Genomic DNA, 25,312 nt, shown 5'->3' on the forward strand with positions numbered 1-25,312 from the left:
TTAATATTTGCCAGCCTAACCGGTGAAAAGTATTATATCTCATGATTGTTTTTGTTTGGATTTCCCTGAATAGTGGTGATGTTTACATTGGCTGGTACGTTTCCTCTACCATGAAAAACCTGGTCATATCCTGGCCCTCATGTTGTTGGTCTTTAAAATGATTTTGGAACTTCTTTATTAGTCTAGAAGTAAATTTTTAAAAAATATACATATAGATGAGATTTTTCTCCCAGTTTTTTATGTGTCTTGTAGCTTTGTTTGTAATACCTTTTACCATGGAGATTTTTTAAATTATTTTTTAAAAACTGTCCATGTTTTTCCTAATAACTTTTGTCTATTGAGTCTTATTTACATCAATGCTGTATGCAGGTCGCCGTTACTCTGAGGAGAGAACAGTCGGTAGCAGGGTCCAAAAATGCAGAGCCATAAAACCTTTAACTTGGAGAAGCAAAACCATACTCCAAGGAAGCATCATCAGCATCACCACCAGCAGCACCACCAGCAGCAACAGCAGCAGCCACCACCGCCACCAATACCTGCAAATGGGCAACAAGCCAGCAGCCAAAATGAAGGCTTGACTATTGACCTGAAGAATTTTAGGAAACCAGGAGAGAAGACCTTCACCCAACGTAGCTGGCTCTTTGTGGGCAATCTTCCTCCTGATATCACTGAAGAGGAGATGAGGAAACTATTTGAGAAATACGGAAAGCAGGCGAAGTCTTCATTCATAAGGATAAGGGCTTTGGCTTTATCCGCTTGGAAACACGAACCTTAGCGGAGATTGCCAAAGTAGAATTGGACAACATGCCACTTCGTGGAAAGCAGCTGCGTGTGCGTTTTGCCTGCCATAGTGCATCCCTTACAGTCCGAAACCTTCCTCAGTATGTTTCCAATGAACTGCTGGAGGAAGCCTTTTCCGTGTTTGGCCAGGTGGAGAGGGCTGTAGTCATCGTGGATGATCGAGGAAGGCCCTCAGGAAAAGGCATTCTCAGGGAAGCCAGCTGCTCAGAAAGCTCTGGACAGGTGCAGTGAAGGCTCTTTCCTGCTAACCACATTTCCTCAGCCTGTGACTGTGGAGCCCATGGACCAGTTGGATGATGAAGAGGGACTTCCAGAGAAACTGGTTATAAAGAATCAGCAATTTCACAAGGAGCGAGAGCAGCCACCCCGATTTGCACAGCCTGGCTCCTCTGAGTATGAGGATGCCATGCGCTGGGAGGCACAGATTGAGATGGAGAAGCAGCAGCAGGACCAAGTGGACCGCAACATCAAGGAAGCTCGTGAGAAGCTGGAGATGGAGATGGAGGCTGCTCGCCATGAGCACCAGGTCATGCTAATGAGACAGGATTTGATGAGGCGTCAAGAAGAACTTAGGAGGATGGAAGAGCTGCATAACCAAGAAGTGCAAAAACGAAAGCAACTGGAGCTCAGGCAAGAGGAGGAGCGCAGGCGCCGAGAGGAAGAGATGCAGCGCAACGGGAAGAAATGATGCGGCGACAGCAGGAAGGATTCAAGGGAACATTCCCTGATGTGAGAGAACAGGAGATACGGATGGGGCAGATGGCTATGGGAGGTGCTATGGGCATAAACAATTAGAGGTGCCATGCCCCCTGCTCCAGTGCCAGCTGGTACCCCAGCTCCTCCAGGACCTGCCACTATGATGCCAGTTGGAACCTTGGGACTGACCCCACCAACAACTGAACGCTTTGGCCAGGCTGCTACAGTGGAAGGAATTGGGGCAATTGGTGGAACCCCTCCTGCATTCAACCGTGCAGCTCCTGGAGCTGAATTTGCTCCAAACAAACGTCGCCAATACTAATAAAAATTTCAATGTCTAGTTTCCCAAAAACCCTTAAAAGCAGGACCCTTTTTGGACTAGCCAGAATTCTGCCCTGGAAAAGTGTTAGGGATTCCTCCCAACAGTTAGGTCTTCCTTGCCTGTACTACTTTGAGGGAGTTTACTGGAGGCTGAAGGCAAGGGAGGGGCGATATTTAACAAATCAGTTCTGTGTGGTATATCGTTTAACTAATTGATTCTGTGTGGTGCATTCCTGAAGTCTCATGTGATTGTTGAGGGTCTTGGGGGGGGTGGAACCATGGCAAAATGGATCCAGTTAGAGCCCCCATTAATCTTGATCATTCCATTCTTGTCCATCCTGTTCTTTTTGCTTTCTCATTCTTATATCCTCCAACACAATAGACACTGCCACATACACCACAAAAACAAACCTCCCCCATGACCTTAGCTCCATTCCATTCACTCACAGGTGGGAATTCAGGCAAATGTCCACAGAGGTCACAGACAACATACATGATTCTGTTATATCCAGTATGTTACCCTTTCATGTCCTAAGGAAGACCTTTCTCTTAGAGATTTTCATTTTAGTGTATCTTTAAAAAATCTTGTGTTAAGTTGCCTCCATCTTTTTTTCTGGGTAAGAACAACCCAGGAATGGCCCTTTTATGTCTATGATGCTGTTCACAGCTTTTGATAGGCTCAGTATCTTGGGAACAGGGTTGCTGTATGCTGAAGGTCAGACAGTAGCTCTTAGCCTTGCCTATCTTAGGTAGTTATGCTGTGCATTTTTTTTTATTGGTGTACCATGTTTGATTTGTCCCTGATAACCTTTGGAGTTTTTCTGAGAAATGGAGCAGTAATGCAGCATCAACTTATTAAAATACGTTTTAAGCCTTTTAAAAAAAATGCTGTATGCAGAACAACTACAGGTTGGTTTTTATATTAACTTCCTTCTCAAAAACAAATTCCAGAAATATTAGTGACATTAGTGATAAAAAGAGGAATCTCATTTTTTCCAAAGTATGTCTAACTATCTAAATGAAACCCAGTCTCATTATTGAATGTACTAAAGCTCCCCTTATATTTAAAAAGCCACTTTCACCATGTGCTATTATTACTTACCTTACCTGTGCTCAGGCTGAATTCATACTTTTTGCTCTGTTTCTTCAAGAGTCATTCCTGTTTGTTGCGTCCAACGTCTATCTCTCATGGTGTTGATCTGCTTGTCTAGGATCTGAGAATCCCTTTCACCTGCCTGTGTCATCTACCCGAGCCTAGAGCAGGAGTTCTCCCAGGATTGAGATGAGGCTGCCTCCCTCCCACTGCTCCCTGCTGGTGTAGGAGTTCCTGGCTTTTTTTTTTTTTTTAAGATGTATTTATTCATGAGAGACACCGAGAGAGGCAGAGACACAGGCAGAGGGGGAGGCAGGCTCCAATCCCGGGATCATGACCTGAGTGGAAGGCAGATGCTCAACCACAGAGCCACCCAGGGTCCCCAAGTTCCTGGTGTTCTGCCTGGACTTTATGGCCCCACTGATATAATCCTGTTGAGAAATGGGTTTTCAGATTCAACTTTCCAAAGAAACCACCTTACAGGATGTAAGGTGTCTCCACCGGCTCCTCATGCCCCTGGACTCAGAAACTCCAATGGCTCCTATCTCTGAGACTTTGAGGGTGGGGCTGTCAGTTCCTTTGCTTCTGCTTCTTCCTGAATCTGATTCTCTCTGCTTTCTCTTTCTCAAGAATCCCTCAGAGCTGCTGACCAGGTTTCCCACATGAAGGTTCATTCTTAACTGACATCTCATTGGATTTTTTTTAAGATTTTATTTATTTATTCATGAGGAACAGAGAGCGAGAGAGAGGAGAGAGAGAGAGGTAGAAACACAGGCAGAGGGAGGAGCAGGCTCCAATCAGGAAGCCTGATATGGGATTCAATCCCAGGACTCCGGGACCATGCCCTGGGCCAAAGGCAGGCACTAAACCGCTGAGCCACCCAGGCATCCCCTCACTGGATTTTGAACGCCCAATCTTTTACCACACGTCTAAGTCTTACAGCTCTACACCATCACTTACCTGGCTGCAGAGAATCCCACGTGTGCATCTTCTTACATGTGATACTCAGTGTCGCACAGATGTCACTATTGATTTTTCATTTTATAAATAATCACTATGAGCATCATTATACACACATCCTGGATCACTTGTTATTTCTTAAGATAAATCGTGGGAGGAAAATTACTGGGTTGAACCATATGACCTTCTGTAATTATGTGTGACTGTGGAATTTATCAATTCAGCATCCATATTAGTCCCATCTGTTTACATTCCCACCATCTGCAAAGAGAACTCATTTCTCACATCTTCACCACCCAATTAGGACAACCTTTATACTTGAATTTGCTCTGCCTAATGAGTTTTGACTTTGGAAAGTAATTAACGATCCCTGGGCTCTTAGCCTGAACTTGTCCTATGTCCTTGCAGTTGGACTTGTCTGATAAACTTACTAAGACATGAGTCTGTTAAAATAGACTCTGAACAGATGATTAGGGCTAAACACCCATTACTGAGCCTTGGTTCTGGCCTCCACTAAATTTCTACATTGGCCTGAGACCCTGGTTCTGGCCCTGTCAGACTTCCAGACTTGGGACCCCAGGAAGGGCCAGTCCATCATGGATATGTGCCCATGGAGATTCATGCCTTCATGATCATCTGCTTACCTTCATTTTCTCATTTAAATTCCAAACTATAGACATGCCTCATTTTTTTTTTTACATTTCATTTTATTGTGCTTTGCAAATACTGTGATTTTTACAAATTGAAGATCTGTGGCAAGCCTCCACCAAGCAAGTCTATAGGCACCATTTTTCCAACAACATTTTCTCACTCCATGTCTCTGTGTCACATAATTCTCATACTATTTCAACTTTTCTCATTATTATTATATTTGTTATGATGATCTGTGATTAGCGATCTTTGATGTTACTATTGTAATTGTTTTGGGGCACCGTAAATTATGCCCATATGAACTTGATCAAGAAATATTGTCTGTGTTTTGACTTCTCCACTGACTGGCTGTTCCCCCCACCCACCTCCCTCTCCTCGGGCCTCCCTGTTCCCTGAGACAGGACAATGTTGAAATTAGGCCAATTAATAAACTTACAATTGTCTATAAGTGTTCAAGTGAAGGGAAGAATTGAATGTCTCTCACTTTAAATTAGAAGCTAGAAATGATTAAACTTAGTGAGGAAAGCATGTTGAAAGTTGACACAGGCTGACTGCAGAATTTAGATCTAATCAGGCAGAAATTAAAAATCAATTAAATGATATGCAATCCAAACAGGAGGCCCTAACGATGAGGGTTAATGAGGTAGAAGAACGAGTGAATGACATAGAAGACAAGTTGATGGCAAAGAGGGAAACTGAGGAAAAAAGAGACAAACAATTAAAAGATAATGAGGATAGATTAAGGGAAATAAGTGACAGCCTGAGGAAGAAAAATCTATGTTTAATTGGGGTTCCCGAGGGCACCGAAAGGGACAGAGGGCCAGAATATGTATTTGAACAAATCATAGCTGAAAACTTTCCTAATCTGGGAAGGGAAACAGGCATTCAGATCCAGGAAATAGAGACATCCCCCCCTCCAAAAATCAATAAAAACCATTCAACACCTCGACATTTAATAGTGAAGCTTGCAAATTCCAAAGATAAAGAGAAGATCCTTAAAGCAGCAAGAGACAAGAAAGTTGACACAGGCTGAAAGCTAGGCCTCTTGCACCAAACAGCCAACTTGTGAGTGCAAAAGAAAAGTTCTTAAAAGAAACTGAAAATGCTACTCCAGTGAACACACAAAAGATAAGAAAGCAAAACAGCCTTATTTCTGATCTGGGAAAAGTTTCAGTGGTCTGGGTAGATGGTCAAACCAGCCACAACATTCCCTTGATCCAAAGCCTAATCCAGAGCGAGGCCCTAACTCTCTTCCGTTCTGTGAAGGCTGAGAGAGGGGAGGAAGCTTCAGAAGACAAGTGTGAATCTCATAGAAGCTGGCTCATGAGGTTTAAGGAAAGAAGCCTCCTCCATAACAGAACAGTGTAAGGTGAGGCAGCAGGTGCTGATGAAGAAGCTGTAGCAAGTTATCCAGATCTAGCTAATCAACCAAGGTGGCTATACTCAACAACAGATTTATAATGTTGATGGAAACAGACTTCTATAGGAAGAAGACCCTATCCAGGACTTTCATAGTTAGAGAGGAGAAGTCAAGGCCTGGGATTCAAAGTTTCAAAGGACAGGCTGACTCTCTTGGTAGAGGCTCATGCAGCTGGTGACTTAAGCCAATGCTTATTTATCATTCCAAAAATCCTAGAGCCCTTAAGGATTATTATTCCACCTGTGCTCTATCACTGGAAAAACAAAGCCTGGATGACAACACATCTGTTTACAACATGATTTACTGAGTGTTTTAAGCCTGGTGTCAAGAGCACTGCTTAGGGGAAAAAAAAAAAAAGGTTCCTCTCAAAATACTACTCTCATGACAATGCATCTGTTCACCCAAGAGCTCTGATGGAGATGTACAGTGAGATTAATATTGTTTTTATGCCTGCTGACACAACATCCATTCTGCAGCCCATGGATTAAATTGTTATTTTGACTTTCAAGACTTAAGAAATATACTTTTTAAGGCTACAGCTGCCATGGACGGTAACAGATATTGCCAAAGTTAACTAAAATCCTTCTGGAAAGTAATTACCGTTGTAGATCCCAGTAAGAACATTCGCAATTCATGGGAAGAGGTCAAAGTATCAATATGAACAAGAGTTGGAAGAAGTTGATTCCAGCCCTCCTGGATGACTTTTTTTTAAAGATCTTATTTATTTATTTATTCATGAGAGACAGAGAGAGAGAGAGAGAGGCAGGGACACAGGCAGACGGAGAAGCAGGCTCCATGCAGGGAGCCCGATGCGGGCCTCAATCCCAGGTCTCCAGGATCACGCCCCAGGCTGCAGGCAGCACCAAACTGCTGAGCCACCAGGGCTGCCCACCTCATGGATGACTTTGAGGGGTTCAAGGCTTCAGGGGAAACAGTAACTACAGACATGGTGGAAACAGCAAGAGAACTAGAATTGCTGCCATCTCATGATAAAACTTAGATGAGGAGTTGCTTCTTATAGATGAACAAAGAGTGGTTTCTTGAGATGGAATCTATCCCTAGTGAAGATGCTGTGAAGATTGTTGAAATGACAACAGAGGATTTAGAATAGTACATAAACTTAGTTGATAAAGCAGCTGCAGGGTTTGAGAAGATTGACTCCAGTTGTGAGGCAAGTTCTCCTGTGAGTTAAATTGCTATCAAATAGCGTCACCTGCTACCGAGAAATCATTCATGAAAGGAATATTTAATCAACACATTAAGCTTCATTGTTTTATTTTAAGAAATTGCCCCAGGCGCCCCAGCCTTCAGCAACCACCACCCTGATCAGTCAGCAGCCATCAACATAAAGGTGAGACCCTCCACCAGCAAAAAGATTATAACTCACTAAAAGCTCAGATAATGGTTAGCATTTTTTAGCAATATTTTTCAATTACATTATTTCTTAGGCGTAATTCTGTTGCACACCTAGTAAAACTCTAGTATGGTATAAACATAATTTTGATATGCACTTGGAAACCAAAAATTTCAATTGATTCACTTTTGTGCAATATTCACTTAATTGTGGTGGTCTGAAACTGAACCCACATCTCTGAGGTCTGCCTATACCCTATGAAGCACTGCCCTTCTGTGTGTGAGGGAATCATATTTTTGAGAAGTTGAGTAACTTGCCTGGAACAAATCCAGGATTTCCATGCCTGTTCAGCCACCTGCAGAGCCCGAACCACTATGACAGTTGCTAAAAATTTCCTGACAGCAGCCCATGTGGATCCCAATCTTCAGTCCCTGACAACTGTCACAGTAGAAGAAACACATAACAAGTAAAGAAAGTGATAAATTTTGATGAGGATATCAGACATGTCCTTTGAGCTGACTACCACCTCCTTTCTAATATCAGCTCTCAGGAAAACCATTGTAAACACTACAAAGATGGGATTATTAAATGTTTTGTGGTGAGTCCCTCATGCCAGGAATGCATATTAGAGACACAAAAGTATTCTTTTTAATAAATGAACAAATGCTTCCCCGTTGAATATGTTAGCTCAGAAGAGGAGGAGGAAAGGCAAATGGAACAAAATGATGAGCATGTGCGTTTATTCTAGGAAGCATCACGTTTGCACACACTTTCCATCAAATAGCAAACATTGGTTTGTCCTCTCCCTAGACACTGCATCCACAGCCCACTTCCTAGCAACTCCAGGCCTTTTTAGTCAATGAGCTAAGGTCAAAATGAGTCTTCCTAAAAGGGAAGATTTTTGCCATTTTTTGGAGTCTGGAGATGTAGGAGCTTGGTACAGGTATGTCTAAGCATGGGACCTGAACCACAAGAGCTATGGGGATGTAGGATGCCAGTGAGTCCACATGGAATGAGGTTGTTTGTTAGGTACAAATGCCTGGGACTACATGACCCTAATCAGGGATAGGAGATGAGAAGCCCCAGTGAGCATGACCCAGGAAGAATCACCAACAGAGTCAACTATGAAGTCCTGCCAAGATCTGAAAGAGCCTCACCCTGCTCAAAATAGCACAAAGCAAGTGAAAACTTCCCTGCCATCCCCACAGCACCTACTCTGCAGTCTTGCCCCACCCCTACCCCATCCTGGAGTCTGAACTGCAATGTGTCTCAGGGACAGTGGGGTAAAGAGACAGGCATTCAATACCCTACCCCCCAGGGTGACCAGCCACAGTACACCCCAAGAAGAGAGTGAGACTTTGAAAGAGCTCAACGCTTCTAATCATCACAGTGGGCCAGACACAGCAAACTCTAAACTCAGATGGTGTTTCTGACTTAGTGTGCTTAGAAGGTTTCTTTCTGTAACCTGGGACATCCTTCTAGCCCATCAAGGACATTCAAAAAGACATGGGGAGGTATACATAAGGCACTATTCTGGCCACACCTTAGTTATCTGGTCAGACAATGGCCCCTACCTGCAGAGGAAGACTTTGTGGGCATCCATAAAGATCACTTCAGCCCATCCTCACAGTCTGAAGGGTTTCAGGATATTACATAACCATCAATCTCCCCTCAACAATGTGTTCTTTGAATTCCTGACAATTACTATGTGCACATTGGTACTGGGAAAGAGATAGGAAATCCGAAGTCTAACTTTGCCAAGATGTATGGAAAAGTGCATCTCGGAAATAGAAATCAGATGTGTTTAGGGGAATCAAAGTGCGAGAAGCATAGCACAGAATCTTGGATGATTAAAAATCCTCTTTAAGGAGCTATTCTTTAAGATTCCATTCTGGATTGGTAATCAGTTGAGAACATTTTAGCCAATGTATTTTTTTTTTCTTGCTTAATTTTATTCTCTGCAAAAATGGAGACTACTTTTGGCAGAGGAGCATTGCTTTCAGCAATAAATACGTGTCTGGACATTTGCTAATCAACTATCATCCTGAATGTCTCAAGAAAGTTTGCTATTTAGAGGTCTCACCCCATAAGATACTTTTATAGTGGCTTAGATGAGGTGACTAGCCTGTAACTAGATAAGAGGTGATAAGTTGATTGACAGAATCAGTACCACATATGTCTCAATGAACTGGGAAGATTGGCTAAGCCAACTAGATAATGTTCAACAGGAATTTAGCAATACATGGGAGGAGGGCTTGGAGCAGCAGGAACGTGTAGCTTGGAAAAGAGAAAATGTGTACAAGAGAAGGCAGTAGGGCTAGATGTGTCTCTGACTATTCACAGGGCTCTTTCCTGGGAAGAGAGGAGCCCTGTATTAATAAACACCCCATGGGGGATCCCTGGGTGGCCCAGCGGTTTAGCGCCTGCCTTTGGCCCAGGGCGCGATCCTGGAGTCCCGGGATCGAGTCCCATGTCAGGCTCCTGGCATGGAGCCTGCTTCTCCCTCTGCCTGTGTCTCTGCCTCTCATAAATAAATAAATAAATAAATACCCCATGGAAGGGGGACAATTAGGATTGCCAGAGGCACCTGTGGTTGAACAATGTCTTATTCACTATAATGAATAACTGGAAGAGTCTAAGCAATCCCAGGACAGAAGAATTCACTCAGGGGCAGAGAGTTCTCCATGAGTGGAGCTAATCAGCAGAGATGCCAACAAGAAGATCCCAGCCTTCCATAAATGAATAGGGTGGTCAGTGTCTTCCAATGGTTGCTTAACAGTAGTGAGTTCCCTATCTTTGGAAGCATTCAAGCACCAACTGAACATTGACTAGCAGAAATCCCAGCTCTGCAAGGATGGATGCTCAGCACTTTCCAAATCCACTCTGCAGACTCTGCTTGGCTGGTCCCACCAGCATCCTCTGGGAAACTTTTCAAAAGGACATTTCAGGCCCACTCACCTAAACTCTGATGCAGGTCTAGGGTGGACCCAGTAGTGCTGGTAAATGTTGAAAAACAGCTCTTCAGAACACAAAAACGTTCTGATTTGTAGTGTTTGCTGACTTCCCCGGTGTCAGTACTCCCACTGTGGCCAATATCGGGCCATGTGAAGTTGCCGATTGGAGGGTAGGCAAAAGAACGAGGCAGGGAAGCCCCGGTGGCCCAGTGGCTTAGCGCTGCCTTCAGCCCAGGGCATGATCCTGGAGACCCGGGATCGAGTCCCACGTCAGGCTCCCTGCATGGAGCCTGCTTGTCCCTCTGCCTGTGTCTCTGCCTCTCTCTCTCTCTCTCTCTCTCTCTCTGTCTCTCATGAATAAATAAATAAAATCTTAAAAAAAAAAAAGAACAAGGCAGCCACTGTCACAATAGTCCTCCCCCAGACAGACATGGTAGAGGAAAGTAACCTGAAGCACATCAGTAATGGAATTGTCAAATAGTTAGAAATGATGAATTTTAGATAACTATTACCTTTGTTTATTACCATATTAGGCTTATTTCGTTGGGGGTTCTATAATTTACTTTTTAATAATGGCTGTGTTTAATACCTGGCTCTGGAGAATCTTGGAAGTTCCACAGTTGATCAGCTCTCAGGAGCGGGTCCAAGCAGGCTTCAGCATCCCCGGATGAGCCCCAAATCAGGACTTGAACACCCTCCATGCCAGGCTTCTGTTGTGCAGTCTGGACGAGTTCAACAGTACCTTTCTGCCTTGAGACTATGCGGCTTCCCTGCTCTACAACCAAGGACCAGGAGGCCACTCTACATCCAGTAGCCATCCACCTTTGCCCAGGGCTGTTTGGGCATTTCAAGGCTTGGCAGGTGGGTTTTCCTGTAACTGACCCCGCCTCTTCAAGCAGCACTCTGTGCCTGGCCTTTAGTAGCTTGAGGAACTATCTCTGGGCTACTACAAGGTTGCATGAAGGGAAGGTCTGACAATAACTGTCCACTGAGAAAGTAACTTTAATCTCATGTGGGGAATGAGAGAAAACTGAAAGGAAAAAGCTGGGATCTCATAGCAGAGGTCCAGGAGGAGGGTTGCAAAAGGACGGGGATGAAGTGAGGGACCTAGAGGGGAAAGGGGAAGAGAGGGAGGGGAAGGGGAGAAGGAGGGTGAAGGAAGGGGAAAGGAAAGGGAGGGGAGGAAGAGAAAGGGGCCAGAGGGAAAAAAGGAATTATTTCCTTTGAGCGGATTCAGTATATTATGAGAAATAATACTAGGTCAGTTTTGCCCTAAAAGAAACTAATCTTTTTAAAAAATGGTCAGTGGGGCGCCTGGGGGGCTCAGTGGGGTAAGCATTAGACTCTTGGCTTCAGCTGAGGTCCACGTGGAGCCTCCTGTGGGCTGTCACTCACTGGGCTTGGGATTCTGTCTCCCTCTCCCTCTGCCTCTCCTGCACTCATACTCAGGAGAGTGCACTCTCTCTCTCTCTAAAATAAATAAATAAATAAATAAATAAATAAATAAATAAATAAATAAATAAATAAAAAATTAATTAATTAAAATGGTCAGATAGCTCCTGGGTTCCCAGCATTTTGTCACTTTGTCACTCCTGGCATTCTTAAATTCAAGGTCTCCCCCTCCCAGGTCACTCTAGAGATCACCCAGGTCACAGGCAGAGCCTACGACTGGCAAGGATGGGCTCAGAGGAGTGCCTTGCCTTCTCCCCCACCCCCACCGCCCTAGCCTGGAGCTGGTATCCTCGGGGGAGACACAGGGAAAACCCCAAATATGCAGCAGTCCCCAGTGCTAAGTGCTGAGGGTCAAGAAGCAGCAATACTGCAGATGGGGTGGTGGGGCCACAGTCAGAGTAGGAGGACAGCAAACAAGCCTGTGTGCGGGCCTCCATCTCAGGTGGAGACTGACAGAGCAGGTGGGACAGAGCCACCCATGGCACAGCAAAGGAGATAGAAGTTTATTGAATACCCTGCAAGGGAGCTGTGGACAGGGCAGCAAAGGACAGACTGTCTTCCAGAAGGCAGTGCTGGGGCAGGGGCAGCTGTGATGAAGGGGAGAAGGGGAGAGGTGTGGGAACACATGCAATTTTCCCTTTTGGGCATCTGTGCCTGGGTGTCAGCTGCCCATTGGTCAGCTAAGGCCTACGGCTCTTTTGAGGTGGATATCCTAATGAGCCTGTTGATGTCAACCTGGCAGCTGCTGTGAACCCCACTACCTCACTCAGGTTCCCATTGCTCAAGCCCATTGCCTAAATGCAGCCTCTACAGTGTAGACATTTCCCCTCCAGGTGGCAGAGCACAGGTCCCTTCTCTCTGCTGCGGGCAGGCTGGACTCCATAAAAATGAAATGCGGTACCTTCGCAGTGGAGAAACCCACAATCATCACCTTCTCCAACACCGTCATCATCCACATTCTGGTCAGGGAATATGCGGAGCCTCCATGAGTTTCTCCCCGCATCCACAATCATGAGACTACATCTAACAAGCCAGATTGGGACTGTTCTGGAATGCCCACTCAGAACGGATTTGGGGTCTCTAACCGGCTGGTGTAAACCCTTCTACGCAGTGAGTTGTCCTCACTGATGCTGGTGACTGGGCTCCAACCCAACCTGGAATGGGTCATATGGGTCCTTCAGAGATGAAGCTCTCCAGCACAGGCTCAAAGCCCAGCGTTCCTTCGCAAGATTCCCCTCACTGTCTCTATCCTGGAGGCTGCCCGAGTCTGAGAGAGCCACTTGGCTGGGCTTCTCCAGGGATCTGCCTCTCAGAGACGACAGAAGGGAACACTGGGGTGGTGCTCTGAGCCTCTGATGACCCAGAGTCCAGGAAGTACCCTCCCTTCTGCGGAAGTTGAGGAAGGAGCACTTCTGGGTGGGACCCGTGACCTCCCCAGCTAAGTAGGAAAGGCAGCCAGGGATGGGCAACCATGTGTAACATAAACTGTGGGCCAGGCCCCAAAGCAGGTGTTACAGGGAAGGAAAGCTTTCATCTGATGTGACCTAACAGTCCTGCACTCTGACCAGCTCATGTCCAAACAATGCTGAGTTTGTGTATTCCTTTCTAGGGCTGCTGTGAGAAATGACCACAAATGTAAATGGTTTAAGGCGATAGCAGTGCTTCCTCACAGAGTCCTGGAAGCCACAAGTCCAAAATCAAGGGGTCGGGAGGGCCATCCATGCTTCCTTCCAGAGGCTCCAGGGAAGGGTCCTTCCTTGCCTCTGCCAGTTTCTGGGGACCCCAAGTGGCATCACTCAGTCTCTGGTGAATCATGACATGGCCTTCTTCCCTCTATGTGCATCTGTCTCTGTGTCCTTTCTATTCCTATGAGGATGAAAGCCCACCCAAGTCCAGTAGGACCCCTCCTTAACTAACTTCACCTGCAATGACTCTATGAGATGACACCTTTCTTGGTCACATTCTGAGGTTCTGAGGTTCCAGGAGAACATGAAGATGGGAGATGCTGTTCAATCTAGCACAGTGTAGATCCCACATCTGATAGGTAAGCAGGAGACAAACAAGGAGTGTCAACTCTTACTAGATGACTGAGACAACCCAGCTGTTGTAGCACCCCCCTATATCCCATACCAGGCTCCCATCCCAGCCCCTATCTAACTGTCGATGCTACTTCACTCCTCTAAACCCAGGCTCCTCATCTCGAAATACAGATGTCACTTACAAAGGATGCAAAACAATAAGCATTTGCAGGGCTCAATCCACAGTGACTCTGACTAGCCTCTCCAGGGCTAGAACAGGAAGGATGTGCGTTAAAACACCCAGAAGCACATCTCATGCTTGTCATTCTGCATTTGCCATTAATAACAAGAACAAATAAATTTCAGAGTTCAGACTGGGAAGGCTTATTGCAAACATCCCCATCCTGCTCTTTCAAACAGATTGCCCTCCCTTGTCCAGCCCATCCTCTAGTGTCACTCACCACTGGTAAGACCTGGAAGCCATTACTGACCCTGGGAGTAGAGCCTTAATGGACACAGAAACAGATGCCTCTGTCAGCAGTGAAACTGGACAAAGGTGGACAAGGAGATGCCCTCTTTTCCCTCCTATTTCCTCCAGGCCCTGCCCTCCATCCTGGCTGAAACAAAAGGGACACCACACCCAGCAAAGACAAAAGCTCTTTCCACACTGGGCCCTAAGGCACACCTTTTCTCACTCCCCAAGAGTCAAGAGTCCCAGTGTCAATCCAGGGAAATGCCAGTCACTCCTTTCCAAAAGGAAAAGCAAAAGACCTATCTCTTATTTGGGCAGAAAACCTACTAGATACTTAAGTAAGCAGCAATCCCATAAGGCCAGCTGGTCCTCATGTCTGCATGGCCAACACCAAGCGGTTGTCATCACATAGTGCTTCACAGTTACTAAAAATGCTTGGCATACTAAAAATTCTTCATCTTGGTCCTCACAGAGTCCCATAACCCTAAATAGGCCACATTTCCATCCTCCATCTCTAGAGGAGAAACCTAAGGCTCAGAGAGGCTGAGTGTCAGAGCCTGCACTCTGATTCAGGCTCTAGGTGTAGGTTCAGTGTCCCTTTTAATGGTCCCTGTACTACCTACGGAGCAGATGTGTGTCTTGCATGACTTGGCCTGAAGTGCATATAGCCCCCCTTCCTTGTAGGAAGAGATCCACCATCATCCTTATCTCACAGGGGTCACCTTACAGGTTCCCATAACTTTTCCTGTATATCAACATATACAGTTGCATCTGACCAAGAGGTAGTGTTGCCCAATGGAGAAAGCTGGGGACGTGGATTGAAAGAGACCCAGATGTGAATCTGATCTCTGCCAGATTTTGGTGATGTTGGTTCATTCCTTGTAGTAGGGAAATAACTCCTGCTCGGCATCACAGCACAGAGGCATAAATGCAACATATATAAAGCCTAATGCCATACCTCTCATAAACAGCAGCCATTATTAAGCCATCAAACACCCAAAAGATCTTCCTTAGAGGAAAAAGGACCACATCATTGATGTGGCAGAGATTGACCTGAATAGAAGCAAGCTCCGTGTGTGAGAAGCGTCAGTGCCTGAAGACTGATAAATCCAAACTGTCAGGTGACAGAATCCTATCAGGTCAGACTCTTGTTTCTAATGTAGGTGCTCACCCCTGAGCCACTGACTGAAACATCGTGAGGGGACTGACCTGGGTGAGTCCAGGGAGGAATCCCAAATAGCCTGTTCATCTTTCAGTAGCCAACAATGGCTGGGCATTTCTCTTTAGGCACAACAATTTAGTGTCATTGGAGTCTGCCCGTTTGTGGGTTTTTTAGCTCCTATTAAGCTATTACTACTTTAAATATGTGGAAAATTCACCTGCAAGCATGGCACTTTTAATATTTATGATGTGCCCCAGGAAGTGACTCAGCTTCCTCCAGGACTGAAGTGGCTACAGTGGAGAAGGGGGCAACTCAATCTGCCAGGAGCGGGGAAGCCAGCCAGATGCACCATAATCTACCACATGGAATATATACTGCTAATCTGGCTAAGAAATGGCTACAGAACAGGGATTTTCAGATTGAAGGAGCTCTCCAAGAGTTGAACACACTGGATGAAAATGGACCCGCACCAAAACTCCCTATGCATCCTAGAAAGAAACCATAAAGGTTTACACAAAAAAAAGGGTGGGAGTGGAGGGGCACATGGCATCAATTTCTCCACAGCCACTCCAGAAACTAGAAGACATAAATCAATGCCTTCTCAATTCTGAAAGTATGTAATTTCCAACCCATAATTCTATACCTAGCCAATCAATTAAGTATGAATGTAGAATATAGATATTTTCAAATGTGCAAAATGTCAAAAATATTTCTTCCCTTCTCTCTTTCCCAGGAAGCTATTAGAGTTTATACTTTACACAATTGAGGTAGTGAATCAGAGAACATGGAGGCATGGACTCTAAGAAGCAGGAAATCCAATACAGGAGAGGAAAGGGGAGTCCTAGGGCAAACACCAGGTGAAGGTGCTGGAATGGTAGCCATGCACCAGATCTAGACTTCTACCTTGATGGAGGCATAGAGGCTCTAAGGGAAACTTCCTCAGTAGAAAGAAATTATAGAGCAACTAAGATGGATGAATAATGTGTGGAATATTCCTACAATGGAATATTATTCAGCAATAAGAAGAAATGATCTATCAAGCCATTAAAAGACATGAAGGAAACTTAAAAGTACATAACTAAGTGAAAGAAGCCAATCTGAAAAGGCTGTATGTTTCCAACTATATGATATTGTGAAAAAGGCAAAACTATGGAGACAGTAAAGAGATGGGTGGTTGCCAGGGGTTAGGTGCAAAGGAGAAATGAATACATAGATGGCAGAGCATTTTTAGGGCTGTAAAATTAATCTGTATAATATTATAATAATGTCATCATACATTTATTAAAACCCATAGAATATACAACACCAAGAGTGAACCCTAATGTAAACTATGAACTTTGTGTGATAATAGTGTGTTGATGTTGGTTCATTAATCATAACAAATGTAGGGATATGGGAGATGTTGATAGTGGGAAAGGATGTGGGGACAAGTGTGGGGACAGGAAGATAGGGGAATTTTCTGTACTTTCCACTCAATTTTGCTGCAAACCTAAAACTGTTCTAAAACATAAAGTATGTTAAAATAAAAGAGTATCTGGCATGAATATTTTAATTTAAATTACTGGAGAAGAATTTGAGAATAAATTAGTGATTGTATTTGAAAAGTAAAAACTAAAAACAATTATGAACTCCAGGGAAAACAAAAATTCACACAGGAGACAAAAATCAATTACAGTTTACTACAGGGCTCATTTGTCAATGATAGTGACATAGTCATAGAATATAAACCCTGAATGGGGACTTCACCAAAACTGCAAAATAGCTATGCTGAGCAGAGGTTGGAAGTATGATCATCTGTGCCTCTGTGTGTGTGTGTATGTTGCAGGCAAGGAGGATTGTGTGTATGAATAAAAGGTTAGTATCGGGCCCTTGCCTCCCAAGGCTAGCCTGAGGATAAGACCTGAGTCTGTCCTCTAACAATACAGCTTCTGTGAAGACTATAAAAGTAAGATAAATGAGAAATGAATGCAGTGTCCATCTGGTTTGTCCTAGAACCCCTCATCTCTAGGACAGCCCTGAAGTGGGGAGCCTGTGAGCTGGCACACCAGCCTGGGGCCTACATAACCAGGACAGTGTAAGAAATCAAGGGGGAACTATGGCTGTGGCTTCTCTGCATCCAGATGACCTCACATGGCCTGGCTCTTCTCTGGTGGCAGCCATCCACATTCCAAGTGGGTGAGGAGGTAAAAGAGGTGGTCACTGGGCTCCTGCTGGATAAAGATGTTGGGCATGTTGCCTTTACGTCCTGCATCCCAGGACAGAGTGGTCAGAGATTAAAGTCTGTTGCATCTGGCAAGTTGGGTACTGATTAAAAACTTTCACCACTCTGGTAATGGCACCAGAGGAGTTAAATCTCACCTTTATAAAAAAAAGTCGATAGATGCTATCTAGGTCTGAAAAATCAAAATGTTGCAACATAGGTATGTGATTTGGACTTAGGAAGGTAAACCAGAAGCATCAGTTGAAGGACATCAGGAAGAATTAGAGCATGGGCTGGGAAAGGGCAGGCTGCCCCAGGCATGGAAATTTGTAGAGCAGTTTGGCTCTTTAGACTGTGTACAGGTACAAGTAAGTAGTGCCTATAAAAAGATTTTTTTGAAAGACAGGAAAAAAATATAAAAATATCACAACCTTAATTCATGAGCTTCGGGTAGCTTTTTATCTTGTCTAATTTTCAGTCATTGTTTCACATTCCCTAAAAAACATCTATCATTATAAAGTAAGGAACAAAATAATCTGTAATATTGATGAGAAAAACATGGAGATGGGCCTTTGCCAACTCTTCCTCTGCAGACAAATGTTCCAAACAGGTTTCAAACCCTCTTTGTAACTAGATTTATCTTTCTAAGCAGATAAATTTCATTCTGCAGTGTGTTGAGACAAATTCCTAACCTGACTGTGCTTTTTTTAATTATCCCCATAATTATTATTAGAAAAAAACTAAAAAAATAGCCAACTCCTGTTGTGTCTGTATGCTATGCAGGTCACCGTGCTAAATTCTCTACTTGAATTATTTTATGCAGGTTTTAGGGACAGCCTTTTGAGAAGAGTCTCTTTATTATTACCCTTATTTTACAATGAGACATTCAAGCCCTAAAGAGGTGAGCTCAACTGCAGGGGCAGCAGCAGCGGGCCAGGACACAGACCACACATCAGTTCATGCTCTCCTGCCTTCACCTTCAGTTTCTATTGTTTCGACACCAGCACATTTGATCAAACATGCTGAGAATGACTCCTTGCTGTTACTACTGCCATTGACACTTATTTGTTGAGGCTAAATTATAATCCAGCACTGACCCTCATGCCATGAGGAATACAAGGCCTTTAAGTTATTTGCCCACGTCTGAGGGGCTGATGGTAGGCATGTGTATGCCTTTGCTCAGGCTGCCATAACTTAGGGACTGAGTGGCTAAACAACCAAAATTAATTTCCTTGCACTTCTGGAGGCTGGAAGTGAAAGATCAAGGTATCTGCAGTACTGGTTTCTTCTTAGGCCCCTCTCCTTGGCTTGTAGATAGCTGTTGTCTCTCCATGTCCTTGCATGGCCTCCTATGTATATGGCTATGATTCCCCTTGCCCTTCCTTCCTTTCTTTCTTTCTCTCTTTCCTTCTTTCTTCCTTTCTTTCTTTTCTTATTTTCTCTTGACAATTATTTAAGACCTTTATTAACAGATGCTTGCTGTTTGTTGACTTTTTTGGAAAGAATCAGGTTGTAAACTTTTATTACAAGTTCAAAATGAGGCTATTAAAACTCTCAACTCCACCAGATATGGAACAACTTAAGAATCTTTAAAGATGTATTGAGAAAAACCAAGCTTCAAAAAAATGTTTGTCATTGCCCAAAAGAAATGTCTTTAGGTAAAAATAATAAAGCCCCATGCTGCATAGATAATGCAGAGATTCTCGTTATCTAGTCAGCAGGCTAAAAGTTTTTTCATTTTTTCTTGTTGGGTGATGAATCAGAGTGATGACAGAGAAGATACATTTACTCAGCTCTCCCTTGCTGAGACTTGGGAGGAAACAAATTCTCAGCTGGTGGATTCCCTGCCTTTGTCTCTTTGCCAACTTGTAGTTTAAGGGTTTTCTGGGCATCATTGGCAGTAATTGAAGTTGTGATGGTAGTGACACTGAGGTGGCTGCTGACATTGGATCTCACCTCCTTGATTCTCCTTAGCTTTTTCATTGTCGCCCTCTCCGGGCTCTCTTTGGCAAGCAGGCCCACGCAGAACAATGGTTTATAACCCAATATGTACTCTGTCTCACTGGACTACCTTGTTCTCCTGCACCCTGGCTGTCAGCACCTTCCATCCCTTATTCCTGCTCAGGAGGGTTGGAACATGGGGTTCGATGCCCATAGGCTCTCCACGAGGACAGAGATGGGAACTGTCCTGCGATTGTGCTTGTGCTGTTGGGCCCAACCTCTCTGACCCCTCCTACTTTTCCTCACAGTCACTATTCTGGTGCTTATGCTGGTGATTGCATGGACCCCTGGGACATGGATAGTGTCTATAATAGTTACGGTATGCTGTATATTTACCATCTTGCACTGGAGCTCCACCAGGACCCTTCACATTTGCTGCCTCCTCACACTTTTCTCCTTCAACAACATCAAACTCCATAGTCTCTCCCACTCCGACTGTGAAGTTAATTCCTGGGTTTATTTTTTTATGGCAATATGATGTACAGATACACCTTCCTTGATATCATTTCTATTTCTTACTTGAACCATTTACTATTTGCTTACCTTCATTGCGATGACCTTGTACCCACCAGTAGGCACCACCCATGTGAGGCTGCCTGAGCCTTCACTTGCTGGGTGGCTGTCCCTAATGCCTAGATTGGTATGAGCAGTGTTGAGAGTAGGATGGTGGGTGGCTGCTGGGTCTGGGCCTCAGTATTCATAGTTGTGGGGATGGTGACTAGAGTTGGGTTGTTTTCTCGGTGGGGGATGGTGGCTGGGGAGTTGGGGCATGTGGTAACTAGGCCAATGTCAGTGATGGGGCTACTCAGGGCTCTCTGGAAACAGAGCTCAAATCCTACTACCAGTGGAACTCTGAATAGCTCTTGAAAGAACTTATCTCCAAACACAGTCACATCCTGAGAAAATAGGGGACAGGACTTCTATTAAGTGAATGTCCATACCCATGAGCCCCAAAGTAGGGTGACCAGCCAGCAATATTAACATCCCCAGGGAACTTGTGAGAAATGAAATGTAGACCCTCCACCCCAACCCACTGAAGCAGACCCCTGGGAGTGGGGTACAGCCATCTGTGTTCAACAAGCCCTCTGGGATGTTCTGACCCAGCTACAATTTGAAGGATAACCTTGCCCTGGGAGAAGCTCAGAGGATCTGAATTCCAGAGACATAGATGCCACTGGAGGAACTTCACCACTAAGTACACATCAGGCAGAGAACAAAAAGGAATGTTTGCATGGTTTTATGCTTACAAAGCCCAGAGAGAATATATTTTATTTATTCTTAGCATAAATGGGCTGCTACTATCAGGCACCTGCCCTAAGGTGCCCAGAACTGAGCTTGTTTGCCTGAGGCCACACCAGTTGGAGGCAAGGAAAGCCAACCCCAGGTACACAGGTAGGGCAAGTAGCTGCTAGGGTAGGTAGTATGCAAGGCAGGTAGTAGGTAGGAGAAGACAGGTGGCAGGATGGGCAACATGTGGCACTCCTAACTTTTAAGATGGTTAGTGACTCACCAATCCACCTAGCTGGGGAGTGATGATGTCAGGATGTAAATTCTGCTTCTCAGACTCTTTGATCCTTGTTAGCACAGACCTTGCACTCAGGCATAAGTTCCCCCGAACTGCCCTGTTCGCCCCTGCCCCAATCACCACTTGTTCCTGTCGGCAGAATCACAGATGCCCTATTTTCTAGAGTCCAATGTTTTCTTTTGAACTCTGTTTACACGAAATAAATTCCACTCTTTATTACCCATGGGTTTCTCAAGCTGTGGTGTAGTGTGGCTTATGTTTTATGATGTGTCTGCATTCACAGGGTCTATCTCCTAACAAAACGTGAGTGACCGATGGCCCAGTGTGGGTTAACTGCCGTGGTGGGCTTGCTGATGCCTTTTCTATTTCTGGAAAGCACTCCTGCCAGGGCACAGCCTGCCAAAAACCTCAAGCAGGTGATCACAAAAAGCCTGACTCTCAGCCTTCAAGGCAGGCGTCCTCCTGCAGATGAGGACTCAGTGGCCAGCACCCGCAGGGCCAGGAAGGACCCATCAACAGCCAGGGATGCCCGCTGTTAGTGCCACCATCACATGTCTTCTGAAAATATGTGAGTTGAGTCTCCTTGGACTTCCCACATGAGGGGCTAAGACCAAGGCCTCACTTCCTCTTTCTCCATCACTTGCCCCCTTTCAAGTGTCTCATCTCCCACGTTTGGGGAAGTGATTCTTACCTAAATGTCCCAACTGTCTTTCCTTTTGCAAGGTGGCTCACTCCATGGCAGAAGGGAAGCGTCCTGCCCAAATCCAGATGAGCCCTCGGATGTTCACTGGTGTCTCTGAGCCAGGTCAGCCAACCTCTCCCCTGGAAAAGCCAACAGCACCTCCTCTGCTGTCCCTCTGAGCCCACCTCCCAAGGCAGCACGGAGCCCAGAGCACATCGCCCTCCGCCCGTAGTCACCAGAGGTCTAAATGTGCAGGCTCGCTTCAAAGCCAGGCCCCCAGACAGAAAGTGTGCTTGCCTATGCTTCAACAGAAACTAAGCCAAGAATGATGTATAGATGAAAGTTCTAACACTTTTCCTATTTAGACAACAGGAGGTGTCCAGCCCCTGAAGTTGCTCACTGTCCCTCAATGTCAGGGGAGCATGGGGTTAGCACATTGGCCTGGGTTACATCACCTGCTGCTCTGCCCTCAGTGACTTTCATCATCAGTACTGGCCCTCTTGCTGGAGCAGGACTGAGACTTCTCTGAACAGGACTGGAACTTTCTTAGACACTTTGGACTGGAGGGGGGTATTTTCAAGAGCACAGGCATGGACACCAGTGGGCAGCAGTGTGGTTGTGCAGAAAAGCACACACATTGGCCCAGAAAGGACAATGCTGAAACCTCCCCTCTTGCTGTTGACCAGTCAGTCACCTCAGACCAGTGGCCCATCCATGCAGCACTCACTCGAAAATGACTATGGGCCCTTACTCTGAGCCAGACACTGTTCTGGGCACTGGGAGACAGCAATGAAATGCCGTGACAGGGTCCCTGCTTCTGTTTGACGTCTCTTCTCGTAGGGGAGACAATCCACAGCAGATAGACAAACCGGAACAACATCGTTGGGGAATGATGAGTAAAATATGGAAAATTTCAAGCCGGGTTGGTGATGGGGTGGAGCTGCTGCAGTGTCTTCCTCATAGGAAGGTACTATTATTATGCATGATAATAACCATGTGGCTCTCAGGGCAGCCACACAGTCCTCTTAGTAACGAGAAAGTGCTACCCTGAGCAGAGAATCCCACCTCCAGTCCTGGGTCCTCACAGAGAAGCGACTCTTCCCTTCTTGGCTTTATTGTGATGAAGAAAGATAGGAGGACCAAAGGCAGACTGAGGAGCAGGGTGGGTATTCTGCTCAAGAGGGAAGTGGATGAGATTAGCAGGTAAACCCTGTGTGTGCTGGGCTGTACCAGCACTGGGCCTATTTCCCCCACTGAGCTCTTGCTGTTGAACCACAGCCGAATTGGTGTCTGGAGGAGGCCTGTGACTATAGGGCCATCTCAGCAAAGGTCCCCTGCAGCATGCCTGCAGACCATCCTGGTAGGACTCCCGATCTCCCAGCAGGGTCCCCGGGGTAATGCATCGGTGGCCTGTGCCCCTGCACCATGAAAGGAGTAGAACACCCATGAAAAGGGACTATGGTGTGATTGCATTTAAAATCAGCTTTGCTCAAAATCTGTCTTAAATGTCTATAAGAGAATGGGGCAGAGGCCTTTTAAGAAAGTGCTGTATGCACTTGCTTCAACGTGGATGGAACTGGAAGGTATTATGCTGAGTGAAGTAAGTCAATCGGAGAAGGACAAACAGTGTATGTTCTCATTCATTTGGGGAATATAAATAATAGAAAGGGAATAGAAGGGAAGGGAGAAGAAATGTGTAGGAAATATCAGAAAGGGAGACAGAACATAAAGACTCCTAACTCTGGGAAACGAACTGGGGTGGTGGAAGGGGAGGAGGGCGGGGGGTGGGGGTGACTCGGTGACGGGCACTGAGGGGGGCACTTGACGGGATGAGCACTGGGTGTTATTCTATATGTTGGTAAACTGGACACCAATAAAAAATAAGTTTATTATTTAAAAATAAATAAATAAATAAAATAAATAAAGTAAAAAAAAGAAAGTGGTGTATGTGAAAACAAGTCAGGGGAATGTGTTTAAGGAAAGGGAATCCTTTTGGGACTGGAAGAGCATTAGGAAGGAGGCAGCAGAGTCTGGGGACAGGGCCGGGGGAGTCTGAATCTCTGAGGATGGAGGCGGGAGTCAGATCCAGGAGAATGGGTGGGTGATGGCACCATGGGCTAGGAGGGCAGGGCTTGTGTGGCACTAACTCATGTGCTCCAGAGGTCCCCTAGGAGGCTATGTTTTGGTAAAAGAGAAGCTTTGTCTTTCTTTTTCTTTGCTTTTCTTTTTGTTCCTAAGGGGGATTGAGAAAACACTTCCCCAATCTCCAGCTAAGGGGTTATGGTTGGGTTGAAAGTGGATGGGAATTAGGGACACTGTTTATTCTGCTCAGCCCAGTACTATTTCCTGTCTACAAACTTTATGCCAATATAGTCAAGACACTTAGGAAAACAAGACACACCAACCTCAAAGCCTGTACATAGACACAGCCCACCCATCCAGAGTAAATAGCTTCTAGCCCCAGGGCCTCCATCCTGTGAAGCCCAGTATCTTTCCTGATGTTTCCTCAGCAGTGTGGCTCTGACAGGCAAGGACTGTTTGGAGAATGGACGCTGAAGTACAAATCTAGACACAGCAGGGGTCCATCCGTAGGTTTTTGCTTTGAAGCATCACATGCTCTTCTGATAGCAGCACTGAATACACTTGTATCAGTAGTAAAACACCACTGCACTAACAACACGACTGAGTGACATCATGTCTTCATTCCAAAGACCCTGGGAACAACATCTGAGCCACCATTGCTGGGGCAGGGTGGGGGTTGGGGTATGGGGACAGCTCTTCCAGGCCCCACTGTCTCTCTGGAAATTACCACAGACATACCTCGTCTTCTTGTGCTTTGCTTTATTATGCTTCGAAGAGGTTGTGCTTTTATAAATGGAAGGTTTGTGGCAACCCTGCATGGAGCAAGTCTATTTCCACCATTTTCCAACAGCATTTGCTCACTCCGTGTCCCTGTGTCGTGTTTTGCTAATTCTCACAATATTCCAAACTTTTTCCTTACTATTTGTTATGGTGACCTGGGATTGGTGATCATGACTCACTAAGAGCTCAGATAATGATACTTTTTTAGCCATAAAGTATTTATGTACATTGTTGTTTTAGACATAATACTGTTGCACACTTAGTAGACCACAGTATAGTGTGAACATAACTTTTATATGCACTGAGAAACTAAACAACTCATTTGACTCATTGTCTTGTGATACTTGCTGTATTGCAGTGGTCTGGAACTCAATCTGTGATGTCTCCAAGCTATATCTGTACTGTCAGGGGTACAGATGTCCTGGACATAGTCGGCTGTGCCTGACACACTATCACAGCAGCAGTGTCACAAAGGAGGCAAGTCTGCCACCCAAAACAAGACGTGACTGTTTAACTGGACCAACCTATTCCCAGGAAAGATTTGGACAATGTGCCTAAATTTGTTGTTTTCTGTTTGTCCCAATCTATACTTCTGCCCCTTTACAGATAGCTGCAGAGGGTGCAGCCCGCTACAGGGGACTGTGGATTCACTCTTACCTGAATCTCTCTCCACAGCCAACTTGGTGTT

At 45.2% G+C, this 25,312-nt stretch overlaps 2 pseudogenes; one reads left to right on the forward strand and one right to left on the reverse strand.

Annotated features, from left to right (window-relative positions):
* Nucleotides 1–415: 415 nt before the first annotated feature.
* On the forward strand, nt 416–1,819 carry LOC129495950 (non-POU domain-containing octamer-binding protein-like; annotated as a pseudogene).
* Nucleotides 1,820–19,339: 17,520 nt separating this feature from the next.
* On the reverse strand, nt 19,340–20,083 carry LOC129522543 (Y-box-binding protein 1-like; annotated as a pseudogene).
* Nucleotides 20,084–25,312: the final 5,229 nt, after the last annotated feature.

This window comes from Nyctereutes procyonoides, unplaced genomic scaffold, assembly GCF_905146905.1.
Source record: "Nyctereutes procyonoides isolate TBG_1078 unplaced genomic scaffold, NYPRO_anot_genome, whole genome shotgun sequence".
NCBI classification, from domain to species: Eukaryota; Metazoa; Chordata; class Mammalia; order Carnivora; family Canidae; genus Nyctereutes; species Nyctereutes procyonoides.